The 5,000-nt window shown below is 38.6% G+C and overlaps 1 non-coding gene across 1 annotated transcript in view; it reads left to right on the top strand.

The window, feature by feature from the left end:
* The window catches only part of LOC126566701 (large subunit ribosomal RNA), a 4,143-nt gene extending 4,067 nt beyond the window's left edge, over positions 1-76 (top strand). Inside the window, exon 1 of the ribosomal RNA XR_007607518.1 lies at positions 1-76. This exon is cut by the window's left edge and continues 4,067 nt beyond it. This is a non-coding gene — a ribosomal RNA (large subunit ribosomal RNA).
* Positions 77-5,000: the final 4,924 nt, after the last annotated feature.

Here is a 5,000-nt window from a genome sequence, read left to right as displayed (position 1 = left end):
CTTCAGGCTGGGAGCTGCGAGTTGTAGAGATGCGTTCGCATCGATCCTCTCAGGCGACCCATGCTTGGTGGTGTATTCGTGTGTACTGTCGCACCTTTCCGGGTGTGTTCAGTATGCACGATGAATGAGTTGGAAAACGAAAGACAGAGAGAGTATTGAAATGTTACTGAGCATATAAGCGAAGAGTGTGTGGGTTCATAAGAATGTTGATCATATGCAGTTGATACCGGTACGGGTCCGTCATTACTCCTCCACGGAGTGATGATCGGTTTGCTTGAAGGGGGCAATACGCATCGTTGACTTACCTACGGGTAACCCGCTTACGAGTGGGTCGATTGCTGTCGGGGCAAGCAATCGGGTTAGCGCCGTATCCGGATATAGAGAGTAGTATGGGGTGATAATGATTAACATGTCGAGTGATGGCTGCACCTCCTAGTGGAAAGTTCAAACGTGACGGTTGCTTCGCTACGGGGTACTAGGTACCTCTTAGAGGAGCAATGGAGTATGGAGTCCAAATTGAATGTTTGGACTTCAAAAATTTCTCTAAGTCCGGTACATAAATCCCTCACCCATAAGCTCACAAAATACATGCAATTGCATTAAAAATTTTGATAACCTAACAAGAGATGAAGGCAAGTCGAATTGGTTGGTGAGAAACCAAAAATATCACTAAGTTCGGGACTTGGGTGCAAACCGAAAGTTAAAATGATGTCCCTGAACATGCATATAAGTTCGAGTATTGATATTATAAACCTAACAAGAGATGAAGGCAAGTCGAATTGGTTGGTCGGAAACCAAAAATATCACTAAGTTCGGGACTTGGGTACAAACCGAAAGTTAATATGATGTCCCTGAACATGCATATAAGTTCGAGTATTGATATTATAAACCTAAAAAGAGATGAAGGCAAGTCGAATTGGTTGGTCCAAAACCAAAAATATCTCTAAGTTCGGGACTTGGGTACAAACCGAAAGTTAAAATAATGTCCCTGAACATGCATATAAGTTCGAGTATTGATATTATAAACCTAACAAGAGATGAAGGCAAGTCGAATTGGTTGGTCCAAAACCAAAAATATCTCTAAGTTCGGGACTTGGGTACAAACCGAAAGTTAAAATAATGTCCCTGAACATGCATATAAGTTCGAGTATTGATATTATAAACCTAACAAGAGATGAAGGCAAGTCGAATTGGTTGATAAGAAACCAAAAATATCTCTAAGTTCGGGACTTGGGTACAAACCGAAAGTGAATATGATGTCCCTGAACATGCATATAAGTTCGAGTATTGATATTATAAACCTAACAAGAGATGAAGGCAAGTCGAATTGGTTGGTCCAAAACCAAAAATATCACTAAGTTCGGGACTTGGGTACAAACCGAAAGTTAAAATGATGTCCCTGAACATGCATATAAGTTTGAGTATTGATATTATAAACCTAACAAGAGATGAAGGCAAGTCGAATTGGTTGGTCCAAAACCAAAAATATCTCTAAGTTCGGGACTTGGGTACAAACCGAAAGTTAAAATAATGTCCCTGAACATGCATATAAGTTCGAGTATTGATATTATAAACCTAACAAGAGATGAAGGCAAGTCGAATTGGTTGGTCCAAAACCAAAAATATCTCTAAGTTCGGGACTTGGGTACAAACCGAAAGTTAAAATAATGTCCCTGAACATGCATATAAGTTCGAGTATTGATATTATAAACCTAACAAGAGATGAAGGCAAGTCGAATTGGTTGATAAGAAACCAAAAATATCTCTAAGTTCGGGACTTGGGTACAAACCGAAAGTGAATATGATGTCCCTGAACATGCATATAAGTTCGAGTATTGATATTATAAACCTAACAAGAGATGAAGGCAAGTCGAATTGGTTGGTCCAAAACCAAAAATATCACTAAGTTCGGGACTTGGGTACAAACCGAAAGTTAAAATGATGTCCCTGAACATGCATATAAGTTTGAGTATTGATATTATAAACCTAACAAGAGATGAAGGCAAGTCGAATTGGTTGGTCCAAAACCAAAAATATCACTAAGTTCGGGACTTGGGTACAAACCGAAAGTTAATATGATGTCCCTGAACATGCATATAAGTTCGAGTATTGATATTATAAACCTAACAAGAGATGAAGGCAAGTCGAATTGGTTGGTAAGAAACCAAAAATATCTCTAAGTTCGGGACTTGGGTGCAAACCGAAAGTTAAAATGATGTCCCTGAACATGCATATAAGTTCGAGTATTGATATTATAAACCTAACAAGAGATGAAGGCAAGTCGAATTGGTTGTTGAGAAACCAAAAATATCTCTAAGTTCGGGACTTGGGTACAAACCGAAAGTTAAAATGATGTCCCTGAACATGCATATAAGTTCGAGTATTGATATTATAAACCTAACAAGAGATGAAGGCAAGTCGAATTGGTTGGTAAGAAACCAAAAATATATACCAAGTGCCTGAAATGTCTATAAACTACACGAAGAACTCTTCACACACAGGTGCGCCTCATAACCTGGTTCAATGTATAAGACATTGGTTTCGGGGGATTTATTGAGAAGAAATTTTTTTTCTCTAACTTTGAGTAAAACTGTCTCAGAATACATAGCTAACCACGAAAAGTGATCTCCGACAGTAAATAGCGAAAGTTACCCGACCATCAAAGTTGCATGGCGGTGCAGGAGACGAAAATCCAAGGTCGTCTAATGTAGGGACGTAAGACACGAAATCAAAATTTTGGCATAAAAGCTAAAATAATCATCAGACAGTGGTCATCCAAGGCATATAAGAGTCGTCTAACGATGCTGAATGCAATAAGCAATAGCGACTTTTTAAAGATTTTTTTGGATTTTTGTCAAAATGTACCCTTCACAACTTGGTACAAGTCATAGGACATGGGTACCGGTATGACCGACGGAAGATTTTTGGACAAAAAATTTTTTTGCTCTAACTTTGAGTAAAACGGTCTCAGGATGCATTATTAATCATGAAAAGTGATCTCCGACAGTAAATAGCGAAAGTTACCCGACCATCAAAGTTGCATGGCGGTGCAGGAGACGAAAATCCAAGGTCGTCTAATGTAGGGACGTAAGACACGAAATCAAAATTTTGGCATAAAAGCTAAAATAATCATCAGACAGTGGTCATCCAAGGCATATAAGAGTCGTCTAACGATGCTGAATGCAATAAGCAATAGCGACTTTTTAATGATTTTTTTGGATTTTTGTCAAAATGTACCCTTCACAACTTGGTACAAGTCATAGGACATGGGTACCGGTATGACCGACGGAAGATTTTTGGACAAAAAATTTTTTTGCTCTAACTTTGAGTAAAACGGTCTCAGGATGCATTATTAATCATGAAAAGTGATCTCCGACAGTAAATAGCGAAAGTTACCCGACCATCAAAGTTGCATGGCGGTGCAGGAGACGAAAATCCAAGGTCGTCTAATGTAGGGACGTAAGACACGAAATCAAAATTTTGGCATAAAAGCTAAAATAATCATCAGACAGTGGTCATCCAAGGCATATTAGAGTCGTCTAACGATGCGAAATGCAATAAGCAATAGCGACTTTTTAATGATTTTTTTGGATTTTTGTCAAAATTTACCCTTCACAACTTGGTACAAGTCATAGGACATGGGTACCGGTATGACCGACGGAAGATTTTTGGACAAAAAATTTTTTTGCTCTAACTTTGAGTAAAACGGTCTCAGGATGCATTATTAATCATGAAAAGTGATCTCCGACAGTAAATAGCGAAAGTTACCCGACCATCAAAGTTGCATGGCGGTGCAGGAGACGAAAATCCAAGGTCGTCTAATGTAGGGACGTAAGACACGAAATCAAAATTTTGGCATAAAAGCTAAAATAATCATCAGACAGTGGCCATCCAAGGCATATTAGAGTCGTCTAACGATGCTGAATGCAATAAGCAATAGCGACTTTTTAATGATTTTTTTGGATTTTTGTCAAAATTTACCCTTCACAACTTGGTACAAGTTATAGGACATGGGACCCGGTATGACCGACGGAAGATTTTTGGACAAAAAATTTTTTTGCTCTAACTTTGAGTAAAACGGTCTCAGGATGCATTATTAATCATGAAAAGTGATCTCCGACGGTAAATAGCAAAAGTCACCCGACCATCAAAGTTGCATGGCGGTGCAGGAGACGAAAATCCAAGGTCGTCTAATGTAGGGACGTAAGACACGAAATCAAAATTTTGGCATAAAATCTAAAATAATCATCAGACAGTGGTCATCCAAGGCATATTAGAGTCGTCTAACGATGCTGAATGCAATAAGCAATAGCGACTTTTTAATGATTTTTATGGATTTTTGTCAAAATTTACCCTTCACAACTTGGTACAAGTTATGGGACATGGGTACCGGTATGACCGACGGAAGATTTTTGGACAAAAAATTTTTTTGCTCTAACTTTGAGTAAAACGGTCTCAGGATGCATTATTAATCATGAAAAGTGATCTCCGACAGTAAATAGCGAAAGTTACCCGACCATCAAAGTTGCATGGCGGTGCAGGAGACGAAAATCCAAGGTCGTCTAATGTAGGGACGTAAGACACGAAATCAAAATTTTGGCATAAAATCTAAAATAATCACCAGACAGTGGTCATCCAAGGCATATTAGAGTCGTCTAATGATGCTGAATGCAATAAGCAATAGCGACTTTTTAATGATTTTTATGGATTTTTGTCAAAATTTACCCTTCACAACTTGGTACAAGTTATGGGACATGGGTACCGGTATGACCGACGGAAGATTTTTGGACAAAAAATTTTTTTGCTCTAACTTTGAGTAAAACGGTGTCAGGATGCATTATTAATCACGAAAAGTGATCTCCGACAGTAAATAGCGAAAGTTACCCGACCATCAAAGTTGTATGGCGGTGCAGGAGACGAAAATCCAAGGTCGTCTAATGTAGGGACGTAAGACACGAAATCAAAATTTTGGACTAAAAGCTAAAATAATCATCAGACAG

This window comes from Anopheles maculipalpis, assembly GCF_943734695.1.
Source record: "Anopheles maculipalpis chromosome X unlocalized genomic scaffold, idAnoMacuDA_375_x X_unloc_19, whole genome shotgun sequence".
In the NCBI taxonomy this organism is placed as follows: domain Eukaryota; kingdom Metazoa; phylum Arthropoda; class Insecta; order Diptera; family Culicidae; genus Anopheles; species Anopheles maculipalpis.
Note: the sequence above shows the minus strand (reverse complement) of the source record. Positions and strands in the feature narration are given on the sequence as shown.